Below are 21,108 nucleotides of genomic sequence, written 5' to 3' on the forward strand. Positions count from 1 at the left end.
TCAAAAATAACACCTATCTTTTAGAGGATGCAAGTGGCCAGGAGGTTCCCGGACGTGCCAATGAGTACCGGCTAAAGATATTTTACCCTCGAGCACCATGGCCAGCAGACCCCCAAGACAAGCATGGAGGATCTGCTGGGGGGGAAGATGTGACATGAAAAATTGATATCTTTCATTTTCAATTTTGTGTATATTTTGATGGTTTCTCAATGGTAAATAATAAGATGGAAGCTTGGCCAAGAAGATTGCGGCGCCCACAATGGAATAACAGCGTGGTGATGCGGCGGATTGGCGGCTACCTTGATAACAACATTCTATCTTCAAATATAATGGTTTTACTTGATTTAGGATGCGCACATTGTAAATGCCACAAGTATGCTTGATAAATACTTTGGTATGGTAGATAGGCTAGTGATGTGGAAAGTAAAAGTGGGCCTTCATGCTCACATGGATTTTTATTGTATTATTAATATGGTATTCACCATAAGGCTACAAGTTGGGGAGTATGGAAGGCATGTGGAGGAGTGTGTGTAGGTGCATAATTGGGAAAGATTCCTCTAGAATGCCTACATGAAAGAGGAGAATTCTGCCATGTGTAAGTGGGATCTCCACCTACATGCCACTTAGACTTGGCTATTATCTCATCACACTTTCAAAGTAAAAAAGTCTTCAATTTAATAATCAATAGAAGACTTAGGCTAAGAGGGCAATTGATGGTGATATCTACCCTTATGTCACTGAAGGGTTGAAGATTTTTATGTTGTAATTTGTAACAATGGAAGAGAGGGTGATTCTCCGCCTATAAAAGGAGCCCTCCTCTCCCTTTCAAATCAATGAATGAAGCCTCCTCAATTGAGCATTTTGTGTCATTGCCATTCTCTTATCTTTTAAACCCTTATTCAAATACTCTCTTTACAAACCCTTATATTCAAACACTCTCTTTATATTACATGTGAATATCTCATTTAGCATTAGCTCCTCATGCTTAACCCAATTTTGGACCTCTTTGATGATTCATAATAAGTGGGATAAGGAGTTATTATCTTGGTGGGCTTGTGACTTCTCAAGGAAGCCCTTGCCTTATTGCCGCCCTCCTTTGGAGGTACCAATGGTTTTAGCAGTAATGAGCATGTGGAAAGACTTTGGGGACCATAGGTAAATCTTTACGATTGTCCACCACTGAGCAATGTTAACCCTTACCCTCTAGCTTGAATCATGAAGGAGATGAGAAGCAAGAGGCTATGTGAAAATTGAGGTTTCATGCAAAGAGAGGGAAGTGCAGTTTTTGTGGTCCAATACCCAAATTTCAACCGGTAATTACTCATCACTTGGGTATTGATTTCTAAAATTGATCATATGGCTAGGAAGCTCTTTATATGCTCTTTTCACTCATGTAACTAATTTCTTAATCCTTTACTTCATTGATGATTAGAATTTCTCCCAAAGTTGCTAACTTTTAGGCGAATTTTGACAGTTTTATAGTCTTGTAGTAAAATGCTCATAACTTTTTGCTCGGTTGTCCGTTTTTGAAAGTTCTTATATGGGCGCGAAGCTCTCTTCAAGCTCTACGCATCTATGTAATCCTCTTTTGTACATTCTTTATGCATAGTCTTTATGGATTTAAAACTGCAATTCTCTGTGTATCTCTATTTTTATATACTTTTGGCCATTCTTTCTTCTTAATAATGATTAATTTCTCTTAATCTCTTATCTCAAAAGGCCAATCCCATGTGTCTTATCCTCTTGTAAGTAATTGCTATATTCTTTTGCTTTAATATGTTCCGTCTAAATTGCTATATTCTTTTGCTTTAATATGTTCCGTCTAAATTGCCCAATTCGAACGGATGAACCTTACCAACATTCCCCGTATGTTTCCGTTCACATAATCCTGAGTCGGAAGATTTTCTTTCAACAAAGAATTGCCCTCTTGTTTGGAGCTGCCAGACTGGCAGTAATTCTTGCTTCTCCTGAGCCTTTCATCTTTCCTTCCATGAATTATGATCTCACCTTTGTTGATGTGTATATCTTTATCTTAACCTAGGGAGAGAAAGGGAGGTGAGGAGGCTGTGAGGTTTCATACAAGTGTGTTTTGATTCTAAGAAGTGATCGAAGTCCAAACCCCAACTTCGTGTCACAATGCCATAGGTACACCAGTGAAGGAATGATTGGAAATTAGAATTCAAGCTAGATATTTTGGAGGATTATGATCAATGATACTATGGTTTCATTAAAAGACTATGTTTTAAGACAACTGAATCTGTGAAACATGCAATTTCATATTTTGGAGGATTATGATCAATGATACTATGGTTTCATTAAAAGACTATGTTTTAAGACAACTGAATCTGTGAAACATGCAATTTCATATTGGGTGTGTAAGTGGTGTGACTAGCTTTTGAAGCACCGGCTAGTTGACCTGAGAACTCTTTTCCTTGGTACCCGGGGTAAAAAAAACATAACCAAATTTCTAAATCGATCCTATCATCACTGCATTGGTTGGGCGGTTAGCTAGGGCGGTTGGCTAACCCATGGGATTGGATGTGAGGTTAGGCTGGACTGATGGATCCCAAAATGAGACTCAATTCTGTTAAGTTACGATAGTTGAAGTAAAATCTCGGATAACCCTTGTTCTATGGAAAAGAATCAATGGCTATGCCTCTTGATGAAAAAAAAAGTGTTGGTCTCTATGATCCAAGTGCAAGTCTCTTTCTTGATCTAACCATTTGACTTACAGGTTCGGTCAGATCAGTTTGGTTGATTAAGGCTCTTGACTACATTAGAATAGATTTTTCTCGGTGGAATCACCTATGTCTGCTGGGCGAGGGAAGTTTTTTCAAATTCATTTTTGGAAGAACCAAGGGATTAGTCTCTCGTCTGGATATCCGTAGGCAAGGCCTCGAGTGGGAGACTTTGCCCTATGCAAGAAGTGCTACTTCTGCTGCTAGCACTCCTGAATTCGTTACGCTGAGGAGGCAGGGATCTTTCAGCTGGTATCAGAGCGAATTAGCTAAAGTGGAACAACCGAGAAGCCAAAAATGTCAAAAATTTATGAAGTACCAGTAAAAGATTGTGATTGTGTGATGAAATTCATACAAATTGATATTCAAAATAAAGATTCACAAATAGGAAATTTGGTCTTCAGATGGAAGTACCACAATTGTGTGGAATCCTTGACTTTCTTAAGGCCTAGATATGATGGTATTTACCTTATAGTTCCAAGGACCGTGATTACCCGTATATACCATGGGTATAACTGCAGCTCTTTAACAGGCAATATATACGAGTAAATCTAAGACCTTGAAATTATAAGCAAAAATGCTATCTAGATGATGAATTCGAATGTTGGTTGATATGATTTTAGAATTCTGGTTGAGAATTGATAAAGTTATTTGGATTCTAATTGAAAGATGATGATTTCTGAATTCTTGTTAAAAGAAGATAAGTTGAACAAAGCCACAATGAGGATGAATGAGAAGAATCCCAATGATGATGTTAGTAAACTGGAAGATAATTATGACTTCAGTAGATCACTATGAGATTAGTGGAGTGTGCTAACAGATTGTTGCTATTTAATCTTTGACCCAGTGAGGAATAATAAATTGAAAACTTGCATAACTGAAATTTTTGTGGAAAATGTTCAAATGGAACTTCCGATCTGATGGACCATTATTGTGTTAAGAATATGAATGAATTATTCTCTGGTAATGAGTTCTGTATGTTCTTCTTGTAGAAGGGATCTTTATCCCAAGATTCTATGGGGGACTGACTAAACAATAAAGAACCTCAGAATCAGTTGGATCTAAAGTCGGATTTGAATTATAAAGAAATTGGTCTTTTCACCTGAGCGGCTTGGTTAGTATGGAAAAAAAGGGACTTAACAAGAATTTTTGCATTGATAGGATCATGGATCCAGGACATCGTGGTAGGAATGTTAACCCTCAACTCGATGAGGAAGAGCTCGACCTGGATGTTCGTAAAACTCTTCATAGATCGCAGCCTACCTTTCAAGGGTGAAGGGAAAAACTTGGGTGAGGCTGTGGAGAAGTGGATCGAAGCAATGGAAGAATACTTCGATGTTACCGGCGGGTACAACAAGAAAAGTAAAATGGCTCTTGTAAGGCTAAAGATAGTAGAAACTACCAAAGTGGCATGGAGAAACCACTGCGAGACAAACCGTTTGGATCGGAACACCTAGACATGGAATGATCTCAAGATTTACCTAAGGAAGAGATTATGTCTTTCCGGCTTTTTGAAAACCAAGATGAATGAATTCTTAGAGTTAACCCAGGGGAGCAGAACTTTTGGAGTGTATCACCAAGCGTTCGCTCTCCTCAATTACTCACCACCGCTGGATGAGGAACAGCTGATGGCCAGGTTTATTCGGGGAATGAACGAACCTTTGAATAACCTGGTGAAGAATGCCAAGTCAGTTTCTATAGCTGAAGTCGTACGTATGGCGAAGGATTTTGCCAAAGCCTTTGTTATCAAGGTCCCACCGAAGCCAGCACCATCATCTTTCGAAAGCTTTCTAGCTTTGGAAGGTGATTCCAACTTTCCACCACCTAAGAGACAACAAGGTCAATCTTAGGATATGGGAGAAGTTCCAGAATAGAAGAAAGGTCCTTTTCCCGGAACTCAATCCCTTGGAATTCAACTTCAAAAGTTCCACCCTTGAACAAAGAAGTGAAATGTTATAATTTTCAAGGACTTAGACATCGCAGTATGGATTGCCCAACTTCTTTTGGATCAATGTTCTTGGGGCAGGGAAGTCAGGGACCAAGATTCCAGACTCCAGCTCCTTCCTTCCAGAGTAATCACGTTCCTTTCCATCAAAATCAGGGAAATCCTAAAGGTAGACCCTCTAGCCAATCCTCAGCTTCAGTAGAAAGTAATGCAAGACCTCCACCTCAGAATAGGGAAAGTGAAGAGAGATGTTCCAAGATCGGTTGTCCACTTCCAAGGCAGTAACGCTGGAAGTGATTGAAGAAGAAGAAGATGAAAGAGATTATCCTCCACCTACGAGATTATCCTCCACCTACGAGATGAGGACATCTCCCATTTTTAAAGTGGGGTAGGATGTAAGATTCCTCCCTCCAACTTTTGAGATGTAAAGATGTAATTATTCCCCTCTCTGAAATAGAAGAAAGATCTTGTTTTACCCTGTTTTGGCCTAGAGGAGAGAGAAAATATCTAGAGAGAGGTAATTCAAAATTGAGATATCTTTGGATACAAAAATCCTCCTAATGTCTAAAATGGATTCCTCTGAAACACAAGTTCAAAATAAACTTTCCAATTTGCATTAGGAATTAATTGAAAATGGTATAAGGGACCTTAGCCTAAGGGTCCAGATTTTCAGAAATTTTTGGATTATGGTTCAATTAAGATTCTAATGGACCAATTAGATTAATCCAAATGTTGGGATGAGATAAATCCAAGGATAAAATAAAATACACAAAAATGAGTAAATGCTCACATAAGATGAAGAGTTGACTAAGTATAATGTTTATTAGTTAAAAATTAAGAGATATTAGATTTAAAAATGAGATATTTTGAAGAAATGATGCATTTTTGACACCTTGGTAAAGAGAGGGGTACTCTTGAGGTAGGCGCCTTTTTCACATGTGTGGTTGGGTTTTTTAATTAAAAAAATGTGATATTTTTATCTCTCCTCTCTCTTGGATCAAACTAGATCAAAAAGGGAGCCAAACTGGTCCAAATCTTGTCCAAATTGAGTCAAATTGAACCTGAAAAATTCTAGAACCCAATTGGACTTGGTTCGTAGCCTCCCTCACCTATAAATAGACCCTCATTCCTTTGTATTTTCATATTGGAGCTATACCATGCCAGTTTATCTTAAAATAATCAAGATTTTATTATTTCTTAAATTTTCATCTCTTGGGAGCTTGGAGCTTCTCTCTCTCTCCAACAACTCTTGAAGTTGCTCTTCTCCTCTTGGTGGACCAATTGATTGGTTGTTGGGGACTTCACTGCTGCTGCTAATAAAGAATCAAGTCAAACTTGGAGGTAAAACTGATTTATATGGTTTTTTCAAATTATCTCAGGACTTTCTTCTTCTCAACCCCTCTCAAGCTTGAGAAGCTTTCAAAATGCTAGTTTTTATTCAAATCAAGATTTTTCTAAGTTTCTTAATGTTTGATTAGCATTAAGTTAATCTTTATGCTTATTTGTAATGCTTTCTTTAGGTAAATCTCTCTCTCTAAAAGAGTAGCCATCTTTATGGCTAAATCTCTTGAAAAAGGATGCTTCTCAATGATAGCCTCTTAATTCAAATCTAAACTCTAGGCTCGATGCGCTAGAGGATAAGAATTGATATTTTCATGATTTTGAATTAGTGAAAATAATGGTTAATCCTTATTAGATTGTTTATGAGTAAATAAAGATTACTTTAATTCATTTCTAACTGAGAAAAGGATTATCCTAGTAAATTGAAAAAAGAGGAATATCTAAATTAACTTCATCTAGTGGAACAATCATAATTATGTTTATAGTTATGGTTAAAATTATGAATACATAGTTTGATTTTAAGCATAAAAGAAGAACTACTATCATATTTTCATTACAAGCTTTTATTCTTTTAGAAAAAATTGAGAATTATCAGTAATAGCAAAAACAAAGCTATGGTAAAATTTTAGAAAATAATACATATCTTATTTTTATGCATAATGCTAAAAGAGAACTTCCTACCATATTCTAGAATTAGACACCTTATGCAAAAAGAATGATTTTCATCATATTCATGAAAAATAATTTTTTTGTATTATTGCATAATTATTTCATTATGAGAAAAGAGTAATTTTTGATAAATTTATTTTAATGCAAAAAGAGAAATTTCCATGATATTCGAGATCCAAACAATTAAATGTTAAAAGAGAAATTTTGGGCATAATTCAAATTATGATTATTTATCAAAAGTAAGATTTTGAGTATTGTGATTTTTATTGAGAAATATAGGTAGAATTGATTTTTGTAAATCCCATGAATTTTTTACTTAAAATAACAATATTGAATATATCTTATTTGAGAAATTTGAGAAAGAATGTGAAAATATCCATCGAGAAAACTTAGATAATTCTTATTCAGAAAAGGGAATCTGGAATCCCTGTGGGGGGGAACCCTCGATCCAATAAGTAAACGGAAGTTTAGAATTAGTTCTCATTAATAAAGCCTAAAGGAATGAAAATACAATACGTAAATGCTCTTTTTGAGTTTTTACTATTCAATTTTGATAAGGTTTATTTTCTCTTTTTATATCTTGAACAACACTCTGATACTTAGATTTAATGGGATCGAGAAAAAGTTACCTTTAACTAAGTCAAGCAATTGGCACAGAAACTTAGAAAAGTTCTATCAGTATCGAAACTTAGAAAAGTTCTATCAGTATCGAAAATAGAGTATCCGTAATAACTGGATGTGAATGTGATGAGACGTGAGTAGATGTGATGAGATGGGATATGATGTGATGTGATGTAAATGGATGTGATGGGATGTGGATGTGAATGTGATGTGATGGGATGGGATGTAAATGGATGTGGATGTGGTGAGATGTGATAGGATGTAAATGGATGTGGATGTGAATGTGGTGAGATGTGATAGGATATAAATGGATGTGGATGTGAATGTGGTGAGATGTGATGGGATGTAAATGGATGTGGATGTGAATGTGATGAGATGTGATCATATGTGAATGTGATGAGATGTGATCATATGTGAATGGGTGTGATGGGATGTGAATGGATGAGATGTGATGTGGATGGATGTGATGTGATGAGATGTGGATCTGAATGAATATAAATGGATATGATGTGATGTGAATAGATGGATGAGATGTAATGTGGATGAATGTGATGTGATGTGTGGATCTGGGTAGATATGAATGGATGTGAATGTGATGTGAATGATATGTGATGTGATGTAAATGGATGTGAATGTGATGTGATGAGATATGAATGGATGATATGTGATGTGGATGGATGTGATGTGATAAGATGTGGATCTGAATGAATATAAATGGATGTGATGTGATGTGACTAGATGGATGAGATATAATGTGGATGAATGTGATGTGGATCTGGGTAGATATGAATGGATGAGATGTGATGTGGACAGATGTGATGTGATGTGATGTGCACTTAGATAGATGTGAATGGATAAGATGTGATGTGGATGGATGTGACATGAAGTAATGAGGATAGATATGGATAGATGTGATGAGATGTAATATGATGTGATTGGATGAGAATAGATGAAGGAGGACAATGGGATTATATGACTGGATGTGGAATAAGCAACGTGAATTAATAACTAGAAATGATGTGATTGGATGAGAATAGATGAAGGACAATGGGATTAGATATGGATGTGGAATAAGCAACGTGAATTAATAACGAGAAATGATGTGAAACCATGTGGAAAGATGAGAGTTCGTTAGAAACTGTATTTATGAAACTTGTTTTTTAAATGACCATCTTGACCATCTTGTGAATGAGGTCATGGAGTCCTAAGTGATAAAGTTACAACGGTCGACAGAGAGTCAATGGAGGACGTCTCGCGTAGCAAGGTCTACTAAGGTCTTGACCAGCCTCGGTTCGATTTAAATGGTGAGCTTTCGGTACGGTGGATGAGGGACCAAGGAAGCGGCCTATGAGTGAAGTGCTAGGTGACCTGCGAAGGAGCCTAGAGAGTGCTGACCATACAGTGCTCGGGCTCTGGATCGTTGAAGATACCCGCGCATGCATCGGGGAAGAAAATGGAACAAGGAGTTAGAGTTGTTTTCTGAACTTGGGCATGGATCTGGTTGTTGGCCTTGCTGGTCCAACGAATGAGTCCATGGCTCTTTTATATGGATCTATTGGTGGTTGATCTTGCTGATCTTCAATGTAGAGTCCATCTAGATTTTTCTTATGTGATTATATTTTCGAGTACTATAAGCTAGGAACTATTGAAAAGGCCCCCGAGTGAACAGTGGTGAGTATTCTGGTTGCCAATGATGCCATAGGTACACCGATGAAGGAATGATTGGAAATTAGAATTCAAGCTAGATATTTTGGGTGGAGGATTTTAATTAGTGATACTATGGTTTCATTAAAAGACTATGTTTTAAGACAACTGAATCTATGAAACAGGCAATTTCATATTGGGTGTGTAAGTGGTGTGACTATCTTGAAGTTTGCTTGAAGCGCCGGCTAGGGGGCCTGGGAACTCTTTTCCCTGGTACCCGGGGTAAAACATAACCAAATTTCTAAATGGATCCTATCACCAGTGGTTGGGCCGTTGGCTAACCCATGGGATTGGCTGGACTGATGGATCCCTAAAATGAGACTCAATTTTGCTAAGTTACGATACTGAAGTAAAATCCTGGATAACCCTTGTTCTATGGAAAAGAATTAACGGCTGTGCCTTGATGAGGAAAAACGCATTGGTCTCTATGATCCAAGTGTAAGTCTCTTCCTTGATCTGACCATGTGACTTCAAGGTTCAATCGGATCAGTTTGGTTAGTTAAGGCTCTTGACTACGTTAGAATAGATTTTTCCCAGTGGAATCACCTATGTCTACTGGGCGAGGGAAGTTTTTCCAACTTCGATTTTGGAAGAACCGAGGGATTAGTCTCTTGTTCGGATATTCATGGTGGGTGAGGCCTCGAGTGGGAGACTTTGCCCTGCGTAAGAAGTGCTACTTCTGCTGCTAGCACCCCTGAATTTGTTGCACTGAGGGGGCATGAATCTTTAATTCCTGATGGGAAAAGGTTACTGGGACACCATTAAAGGTGAACATGAGGAGGCACCAGAGATACCGGAGATTAATCCAATTGCTGCAAATGTAAAAGAATTCAAGGATTGGAATCAAGGAGCAAGGAAAGTCATGTATTGGCTTTCTATCAGCATACAAGACACTATGATTAAACATATATAGGATGCCAAGTCACCTAAGAAGACATGGGACACCTTGGTAAAGCTATATAAAACTAATACCAAAGCATAAAAGATTCAGTTAAAGAATGAGCTTCATACTGTGGAGAAGAAAAATATGTCTATGAATGATTATGCCTTGAAGATTAAGGGCATTATGGAATCCCTTGTATCAATTGGTGTTTCTGTTGATGATGATAAGGTGAAAGTGTCTATGAATGATTATGCCTTGAAGATTAAGGGCATTATGGAATCCCTTGTATCAATTGGTGTTTCTGTTGATGATGATGATAAGGTGAAAGTGTCTACGTGGTCTTGGGCCACAACACGAGGCGTTCAAGATGTCTATTCAAACTCGGGAGAACATTCCCAACTTCACAGATTTGGTGTCAATGCTGATCATTGAAGAGAAGAATTTGGGTGAAGATCAACAGTCTTCACAAAACAAAAACAGTTAGAGCAGCATGCCTTCTACACAAATTCAGGTAGAGGATGAGGTAGAGGTCGTGGACGTGGCCAAGGTAGTGGCTGAACAGGTAATCAAAATTATGGTAAGCAGCAGCAACAATCCCATGATTCGCAACAACACACAGGTGAAAGAGGCTAGTTTAGAGGCAAGGAGACTCAAAGAGATTGCTGTAATTGGTAAAGGCAGCATAATAATACACGAGGTGGTTTTTACTGTGGTAAGCATGGACACGTGTAGGCAGATTGCTATAAGAAGCAGAGTGACATGCGAAATGAAAAAGTGTAGCAAAACAACTATGCATCCTCTAATAGAAATAATGAGGATAATGAGAGGTTGTTTGTTATGCAACCCTTGTAAGCAAATCTGCAAGAGAGGCCCTAGTGGTGTTTTCTGTAATAAAAGTGAAAGAGAATTCTTGAAGCTCACAAATTTACTTTGCAAACTTCCCTCCTGCAGGATTGGGTTTGCAGACCAAGAATTGTACAGAAGGTTGAGATGTGAGGAAGAAAAAAGGGCGAGGTAACAAGTATGACTTAAACTTCTTTACTGCAAAAACAAGAGACAAACCACCTTTCTCCATTTCACCATACCTCTCCTTGGCATCAGTCAGTTGACGGCTTGCATAATACACTGGTTGCATGCGCCCTTGCTCTCCCTTTTGCAAGAGTATAGCACCTACTGAATGTGATGAGACACTTGGGTTCACATAAAAGTCCTCCCCACCTAGGAGGCTACACAATTGGACTTTGGCTCATGCATTCCTTGAGCAAACAAAAAGATTGAATTTGATCGGACCCCCATTGGAAAGAAACATTCTTCTTTGTTAACAGATTTATAGGATACATCTTCTCAGAGAACATGTCAATGGTAATACTTTGTTTTACCTAAAATCCTCCTTACCTCCCTTACATTGGTAGGTAGTGGGAGGGCCACGATTGCCTGCACCTTCTCAAGATCCATCTCTATGCCTTCTTTTGAGATAACATGTCCCAAGAGAACCACCTTCCTTCGTGCCAAGCGGCATTTTCTAGGATTAAGACACCCTTTTGCATCATCAATACTTTGCAAGGCCAACCTCAACTTTTCCAAGTGATCCATGCGGCTTGAATAAATGCAAAAATCATCCAGAAAGACTCTTATAAACTTTCCCAAGTAAGGTGCAAATACCTGACTCATGAAGCGTTGAAAAGTTGCTGGTGCATTGGTCAAGCCAAATGGCATCACCCTACAGGCATATACTCCCCAAGGGGTGATAAATGAGGTTTTCCTTTGATCTTCTGCACAAATCCAGATTTGAAAGTATCCAGAGTATCCATCACACACTGAATACAACTCATGACCTGCAACTTGATCCAAAATCTCATCTTGAAAGGGTAGAGGACAATAATCCCTCTTTGTGCATGCATTCAGAGGGTGAAAGTCCACACACACATGCCATTTTCCACCCTTTTTGGGAGTGACTACAACTGGGAAAATCCACTCTGAATTCTCTACTGGAAAAATAAATCCATCTTCAAGCAAATTAGTTATCTCCTTCTTAAGCACCTCTGCAAATTAGTTATCTCCTTCTTAAGCACCTCTGCTTGCACTACTCCCAAACGCCTTAGCCGTTGTATCACTGGCTTACTTTGGGGCTTGAGATCAATCTTGTGCTCTATTAGGGTAACTTGGCGTACTTGTGAGTAGCTATTTGCAAAAAGGTTAGGAAATCCATCCAACATTTTTAAGTAATTCTCCCTTTCAGTACCTGCTATGGACTCATCAAGAAGAAGCTCATATTGTTAGTGAAGACTAGTGAGGTCCACATCTCCTTTCTTGCACATGGTTGAAGAAGCTTCCCCTTCCAAGGCTCCATTGTCTTCAGCATCCCCTCGATCCCTTCCCAGGGAAAGACCAAATGCAACTCCCTCCACCTCCCCTTCTGAGATGGAATCCTCGGAGCTACCACTTGTCTCCTCTTCATCGGATGACTCTGACTCTGAACTTTCGGAAGTTGAAGGTTCACCTCTTACCACTTTCTTGCACGACTCTTGATGTTGTAGTGGACCTTCTTATTCTCACCTTGTAGAATAAGATCACCTGTCTCCCACTTTTGAATTGCCTTCACTTGGCGAAGCCATGGCCTACCCAATATCAATGGGTAAGTCCTAGCATCAGGCTTTGTAGGAATGACCTGGAAAGTTGTAGGCACAGAAATACCACATACATCCACTCCCAAATTCTTGACAATTCCTAAGGTTTTCACCCTAGTATTACCAGCAAGTTTGATGCGATAGGGAGAGTTAGAAGAAAACTTTAAATCGGCATCTTTCATTGTTTTTTCACTCATGACATTGATTGACGCACCTCCATCAATGTATGCATTAGAAATTGTTTGCCCCTCAATGATGACATCAATCTTCACAGGCACATCATCTCCTACATCAATATCCACCTTTTGAACCATAGGAGTCCCATTATCCCTCTTCTTCTTTTTCTTAGATTCCCTTGTGCTAGCCAGCTTACCCCATTCCTTTCTGAGCTTTGGAGAGAGTGCCAAAAGCTACCCAAATGTGATTTGTGCCGTTTTCTCCCTAAGATCTGTTAAGAGGTCATAACTAAGAGATTCTTGTCCAAGAGGAAAGTCAGATTGTCTAATTTTTCTCCTAGACGACTTCTTCTTCTTCTTATTTTTCTCCTCTTCTTCAGATTTATCTTCTTGTTCTTCTTCTTGGCTCCTAGTTTTACGACCCCTTTTTGCCATTAATGGCATCAATGTTTCCTCTTCTTCTTCTAAGCATGTTTCCTCTAAAAGTGCTAAACTTTTATCCTCTCTTTTCCTCAATTATGGACACTCAGTGAGATAGTGCCCCTTCTCTTGACATTCATAGCATGTGACACTACTTTTATCCCTAGGTTTATCCTCAGCTCGTGGAGCCCTAGGTGGCCTTGCATTGACTAAGTGTAACTTCAAATCAGCAAATTCTGCCACATAAGTTGTGCAATGTTATGATCCAAGGATGAAGCTTGTACCTAAGATGTTGAGGCTATCTCTACTCATGGTGGGGTTGGCACACTCGGAGAAGATTGGAATGTGGACTCAATATGAAGAGTGGCCTCCTTCTTCAAAGCAATACAAAGAGCCTCTTTAAAATTAGTGGAATCTTTGCTGCTAAGAACTTTTCCATGGCAAGCGGGGATCCAAAGCCCTGATAAACTTGCCCATCTTAAGGTGCTCCATTACTAAAGAACTCTTTGAATCTTCCATAGAAGGTGAAGAAGAAGAAGCAACAACATGTAAAGCAGCTTGTTGATATTTGATGAATAAGGCTTCATACCTCACTGAAAAGACAGAAACTGACTCTCCTTCCTTTTGAAAAATTTGATCCAATTGCAATAGTAAAGCATTTGGTGACTCCACTGTCCCAAATCTCTCCTTCATTACTTTGGTCAACCTTTTCAATCATTCTTGGACTCCTCTGCTGGCAAAGCCTCATGCCAAGTTAAGGCCACACCCTCCAAGAAATTTGGAAGTATTTCTACCCTCTCCTTCATAGACCAACCCGTCAAGCGGCATGCTCGGTTAAACTCTCGGAGATAACTCTCCGGGTCTTCTCCTTCCGATCCTTGGAACACCGGAATGTTGAACATCTTGCACCAAAAGATGAGTAGCAACAAGGGAAATTTACTTTTTTCAAAATAACTTTTCTTTAATCATGCGGGACCTTGAGGTTAAAATAGAATAATTCTAAGTAAAACCTGCCCGTCAACTCCACCAAAAGATGTGACACGAAGTTGGGGTTTGGACTTCGGTCACTTCTTAGAATCAAAACACACTTGTATGAAACCTCACAGCCTCCTCACCTCCCTTTCTCTCCCTAGGTTAAGATAAAGATATACATATCAAAGGTGAGATCATAATTCATGGTAGGAAAGATGAAAGGCTCAGGAGAAGCAAGAATTTCTGTCAGTCTGGCAGCTCCAAACAAGAGGGCAATTCTTTGTTTATGTGAACGGAAACATACGGGGAATGTTGGTAAGGGTCATCCGTTCGAATTGGGCGAGAAGCATATGAGATGGGCAAACTTTTTGTCCATGTTTCACTTTCAGATTGTTCATGTGGATAGCAAAAAGAATGTGGTTGCGGATGCCTTATCTAGGAAACCACATGTGGCTGCCATCTCTATTATCTTTCATGAACTTGATGATATGCAAGAACAGTATACTCGTGACACAAATTTTGAGTGGATTTTTGATCGTTTGACTGAAGGAGAGCGAGTTGATCATTATTCTCTCAAAGAAGGATTTTTGATGATGCATGACAAATTGTGTGTCACATCTCAGTTGAGGTAGAAGGTTTTGACAGAATTTCATGCTCTGCCTTACGCAAGCCATCGTGGTATTGAGGCTACAGTAAAAGCTTTGGAGGCATTCTTTTATTGGCCTACTATGCGCAGGGATGCTGATGCTTTTGTTTGTGATTGTATCATTTGCCAGAAGGTGAAGTATGACCGTCAAAAGACACCTGGGTTACTTCATCCTTTGCCTATTCCAGATAGACCGTGGGAGAGTATTGCTATGGATTTTATCTTTGATCTTCCTAGGACAAAGAGTTGGAATGATGGCATCTGGATTATCATGGATTGTTTCAGCAAGCAGGCCCATTTCATTCGTCAGGAAGAAGATTAATGCAGAGCAAATGGTGAGGATATTTTTGACAAATATTTTCAAGTACCATGGGATGCCCACATCTATTATTAGTGACCGAGATCCTCAAATGACGAGTTTATTTTGGAAAGCATTGTTCGAGAACATGAAGACTTCGTTGAAGTTCTCATCGTCTTTTCATCCACAAACAGATGGGAAATCGGAAATTGCCAACTCACTTATATTTTAAAGTGTTATATTCCGTATCATAAGAAGCAGTGGGAAAAGTATCTTCCTTTGGTGGAGTTTACTTATTACAACAACACCATTCACACTTCGATAGGTAAGGCACCTTTCGAGATTGTGGAAGGCGGGAAGAAAGTACCTCCGATCCTGCATACAAAAGATAAGATCTTCAAGGCAGATCATTTTGTGGAGAATATAGATGAGGCTTACAAGAAGGTCAAGTTGGCTCTTCAAAGGACTCAAGAGAAATAGAGGAAAGCAGCAAACCTTCACAGTCGATCATTGGTTTTTAATTTGGGTGATTGGGTGCTTTTAAGATTTGAGAAGGCTAGACTCAAGAAAATGAAGGGTAAACAGCACTTATATCCTAAACTGAGTATGCAGTACTATGGGCCTTTTCAGGTGATTGAGAAGATGAGTGATGTTTCTTATCGTCTTCAGCTACCGGCAGATCATTGGAGGATTCATAATGCATTCCATGTGAGTCTTCTTAAACCTTTCAGAGGTGAGGTGCCTACAGATCAGGTTGATGAGCCACAACCAGAAGTCGAAGAACTAGATGAGATTCTTCAACCGTAACAGATTTTGGCACATAAAGAAAGAAAAGTCAGAGGAAAAGTTTCATGTCGATATCTGGTGAAGTTTGTGAACTATTCACCTTTGGATTCGAAGTGGATGGAGGAGGGTGTCTTGGCAAATTCATCGAGGATACTAAAACTTTACCTTGAGGCTTTTGGTTTGGAGCCTATCTTAGAAAGTGCTTCAACAGGTTCAGTTGTGGATTCTGGAGTACTACCTGGTACTCAAGAGGGGGGGTGACTCCGCTCCCTTGTCATAGAGTTCACTTGGATGAGATCTAGAAGTACCCGAGATACTGAACTGACAGTATATCTATCTATTGGATTTCTATGATATATGTGTACTAGTCACATCGTTGATTCATGGATATACGGATCTTTTTGAGAGAATGGGGACGCCTATTCTAGACTTTCATTTGATATGCATGTGTTTACACATGTTCATGATGTACTGCTGATCGTGGGTCCTGTGGGATGGCCATGAGCGGAGTAGGTAAAGCATCCAAGGGGACATGAATATTCACGAGGTGGATGCTCTTGATTTATGTTATTCAGATGTTCTGTTTCAGTTGGTAGGACATAGCTTTCTCGTTGCTCTCTTAGGTTCTGTTTCAGTTTGGCAGATCCTTTGTATGAACAATCGAGGACCATTGCTTTGTTTTAAGAGGGGGTATGTTATACGACTGAGTATTTTACCTCTTTTCTTAAGCACTATGATTATGTTTAAACATGTTTAGCATTCACTAATCATGTTTAAATTCTGTATGTGCATGTTTAAATTCTGTATGTGCATGTGTAAGTTTGTACATGTGTGTGGATGCAGATACATGTTTGGTGTGTGTGTGTACATGTCTGTGCATGCTCATATGTTTCATGTGCATGTATTTTTGGTCTTTCTCTTACCTTGTTGCAGGAGCAGCAACTGAGGCAACTTGTGGGTCAACCCTAGAAGCATAGCCAGTCAACAGTTGACACGTGGCACTGTAGCATAGGTACAGGCAGCTCACGTGGCACTGCTAATGTGACACAGGCAGGTGATGTGGCATAGGTGGCAGACAGGTGACGTATGGCTGACTGCACAGGCGACTGGCTGCAGGGGATGACAAGCGCTGATGTGTAGCTGGTTGCAGGCGATGAGCACGTATGGCTAGATTGCAGGTGGCGGCTGGCTGCACAGGCAGGACTGCAGATGCATATTGCGGCTGGCTGCTGTAGAGGCAAGACTGCAGGTGCACATGGCAGCTGGCTGCAGAGCAGGCGCTGCCACATAGGCGGGCATGCACACTCAGCGCAAGAGAGAGGCGATGGGCACCAAGAAGCGAAGGCGTCGGGCAGCAAAAAAGCGATGAAGAAAAAGCGTCGGGCAGCAAGAGCGTGGATTTTCGAAAACGAAAACGCTATGCGCCGTGTATTTTTATTTTTTATTTTTATTTTTTTAATAAAAAAAGAGAAGGGAAAAAGCTATTCGAAGAGTCTTTTGGAAAAGCACTTGTAATAGTTTTTTTTAAAGGGGGAAAAGCTATGCTTTTCACCCCTAATCTTGTATAAAAAGGGGGCCAAGGCTTTTGTTTCCCCACAACACAAACTGGGTGAAAGTGCAACGAGATCTCCTCCATGTGAAGCAAGGAGGCATCTTCTCGGGAATCGTACACTCGTATATCCAAAGAAGATGGGATAGAGATTACTTTTGGAATCGTGCACCAAGGTACTTTATCATCCAAGCAGACTATATTGGGAACCTCACCACCGGATTCATTAGATCGAGAAACTGAAGATGGTCTGCTTATTTCGGTTCATGGGTACTCCGAGACCCGATAACTATGTGACCATGGAGGGGAATCGTATAATACCATAGAATCGTTGGATATATGACCAAGTAATGCAAGTCTTACCTGCCGCGACAAAGTAGCTATTATGAAACACAACACAATCCAGAGCCTGCCTCCCCTACCATTAGTCTTCCGTATCTTAGAAACCACAGCGGAACCCCCATACTTCACCTATGTGGACCGCTCAAGTCTTATGCTTTAGTTGAGCCTAGGATTCTTTTTTATGATGAATAGGACTAATTATATTAGTCTCAAATCTTTATAATAAATCTTGTCCTTGTAAATATTTGAGAAATAAAGTGATTTCAAAGTTTTACTTTTAAAATCATGAGCGTAGTGTAAAGTATGAATCTCGTGATCCTAAATTTAATCTTGTGATGATGGTCAAGACGATTAGCCTCTTCTCCCCAATGCGCTACACAAATACCCAAGAGAAGAATCTCCTACTCAAATAGATGCAACCTCCCTCCTTTAAGGGAGAAGGTTTAAAAATTATGAAGGATGCCGAAGTATGGATTGAAGCAATGGATGATTATTTCTCAGCTGCTGTCGGTACTAGAGCGACGAACTAGTCCATGCTTGCACGATTTTGCCTCACTGGGGATACTAAACTCTGGTGGAAGCAATGATGCCGTGAGACAAAGGAGTCACTGAACACTCCCAAACATGGGATACCATCAAGCAAGCTGTGAAGTAGTGGTATCTCTCCCATCTCATGAATCTATCAAGATGAATAGGTTCTTTAGCCTTAAGTAGCTCAGTTTAGCCCTTGAAGAATACTACTCGAAGTTCATCACTCTCTGGAAGTATGCCCCATCCATGATAACCTCTATTCTTGACTTCTATAAACAACGTTTTTTTCCTCATCTATGCAAGGCATAGTGTAATGAAGTAATAGGTTTGGGTGCACATGCACATGAGGAATGGGGCCTAGGCACTTGAGCTTAGGGACATTTACATGTGTACCTTTAGGGGACTCTATATGAGGCATAGGGATGATGGGCATTGTACCTTTTTTATCATTATACTTTTTGATATCTTTTGATATTGGTCATCTCATTACTCTTGGAGCCTCATGGCTTTCAACCTAGGCCTATGGAAGACTGTTTCTATCCTCTCGGTGGGAGGTTAACTCACTTAAGTATCATGGCCATTGTATGAGATTATCCTTAATCTTGTATTAATCCATGATAATTTATCCCTAATCTGAGCTTTATGATTCCTTCATTCCAATTAGTATCAGAGCTCTTGGCTTAGATCCCTAGAATTAGAACCTTTGGCTTAAGTCCTTACTTAGGGAGTGATTAGTGTTGTTAATCATTTTTGAAATTGATTTTCACACAGTTTTCATATTTATTAATTTCTTGTTTGACAAGATTAGCAAAGAGATTTCTTGTTTGACAAGATTAGCAAAGAGATTTCTGTTAATCATTTTTGAATTTATATTAAATATTATTTTCTGAACCCTAATCTAGTTTATTGTTTCGTTCTTGAATTTCTTGATCTTCTTGATCTTGATTTTCTTGATTTTCGAATTAAGGTTTACAGAGATTTTAACAACCAAAATTGAGACATTTTCTTGCATTATCTTGCTTAAATAGCTTACAGTTCCAATTATTAATCCATTAAACCTCTATTTCTGTTCTATTTTTCAAAATCTTGTAGTTCTTGGAGTAGATTTACAAGAAGATGGTTTCTTAAGCAGTTTTGCAGAAAATTCCATTGCAATTTCAAAGATTGCTGCAGTTTTCAGATTTCCGTGCATATTATTGTGCAGAGTACATATTGCTGTGCAGTTTTCAGATTTATATGCAGATTATTGTGCAGAGTGCAGATTGTTGTGCAGAACAGAATTCTAGTGTAGATTATTATAACAGTTGTAGATTCTATGTAGAAAATTGAAGATTACTCCAGTTCATTGAAGTTTGTGCAGTTTCTTGAAGTTTGTACAGTTTCTTGAAGTTTGTGCAAAGTTTTATGTAACTATGCAAAGTTCCTTGAAACAGTGACAATCAATGCAAAGATTATAAAAAAGAAAACAGTGCAGAGTGAAGAACTTAAGTGTTTAATGCAAGATTGGTGCAAAACTTTACATCAGTAGTAGGTGATCTTTACCCTAAACTTTATTCTATTCTTGATTTTCTTATTTTAGTGTAAGAAAAAGTGTTCAACAAGTTGATCTTGGCAAGAAAGTTCAAAAATATAGCAATCCCTCTCAAAATTGAACTGAGATCATTGGCAAGCCAATGTGTTAACATTTACACCAAGAGATTCTACTGCTATACAAGAATTGGCAAGAAAGTTGATCTTGGCAAGAAAGTTCAAAAATATAGCAATCCCTCTCAAAATTGAACTGAGATCATTGGCAAGCCAATGTGTTAACATTTACACCAAGAGATTCTACTGCTATACAAGAATTGGCAGATGTTACTAGATATCCAGCAAACAAGTCAAACAGTTATACATCTTTCTACAATCAGGGCAGTTGCAAGCAAATCTTGATGAATGCTTAGCTAGAATGGTCTGAAATCAGTCCAAGATTGACAAATTTATAGACAATTGAATGTGTGCATGAAGAAACTAGTGAAATGCATCTATGCAGACAGTTTACAAGCCATCTATGGAGATGGTTTACAAGCCATCTATTGGATGTATGCTTGTGTGTCACTGACCGATATCAAGAAAAAGCAACAGAGAGTGCAGATTTTTGAATTTGTGCAGAACTTTACAAAGTCTATTCAAGAAAGCTTCAAGAAAACCCTAACTGCAGTTGAGTAAGTAAAGAACTTAGATTTGAACAAGCACTGAAGGGCCAGAAGTTACAGCAATCAGAGTTGGGAAGACAATAAGATCAACACATTAGTGTCATAACTACTCTAAAAGAGACACAAAGATCATCCTCAAACTACTTGGAGATCAAAGATGATCAAATAGGCATGAACTAACAACTGAGTGAATCAATGCATATTTGGAAAGAAGCACAGATCAACAGTAGTGCTAACATGTGTGAACATCAAGGCAGTGTGGAATAAGATCAGGATGCGTACTCCACACATAGTTTTATCAAGCATGGTTTACAGCGCTTAGGCAAGCACAGGCAGCATCATTAAAGCTGCTGGCGTTTATGCATTAAGCGCAAGCTTACCAGCATCACATGCACAGCAAATCGCATCATTTGCATTAATAACAGATCGCACCATTCGCATGACAGTAGATCGCGCAGCCTACATAGTTAATCGCAGCCTACATAGTACATCGCAGTTCGCTGGTGATTAGATCGTTCAGACCTGCAGCATAATTCAAAGCCGACCTGTGCCTTGGCAACGCGGTTCAACGTTGGCACGCTGGTGAACAGGGGGAGGCGCAAACGGCTACAACCAGCGGCTGTAACCAGCACAGGAAGAGGCACAGCAATTCAGCAACCGCCAGTGAC

General features: G+C 39.1%; 1 protein-coding gene across 1 annotated transcript in view; it reads left to right on the forward strand.

The window, feature by feature from the left end:
• The window catches only part of LOC147625052 (uncharacterized), a 105,635-nt gene extending 85,930 nt beyond the window's left edge, over positions 1 to 19,705 (forward strand). Inside the window, exon 8 of the mRNA XM_086818311.1 lies at positions 19,453 to 19,705. The gene's annotated coding sequence lies outside the window, so the exon portion shown is untranslated. The remainder of the gene's footprint in view (positions 1 to 19,452) is intronic.
• The last annotated feature ends 1,403 nt before the right edge of the window (positions 19,706 to 21,108 follow it).

Source organism: Cibotium barometz, chromosome 24, assembly GCF_041138505.1.
Source record: "Cibotium barometz isolate CiBa-2024 chromosome 24, ASM4113850v1, whole genome shotgun sequence".
NCBI classification, from domain to species: Eukaryota; Viridiplantae; Streptophyta; class Polypodiopsida; order Cyatheales; family Cibotiaceae; genus Cibotium; species Cibotium barometz.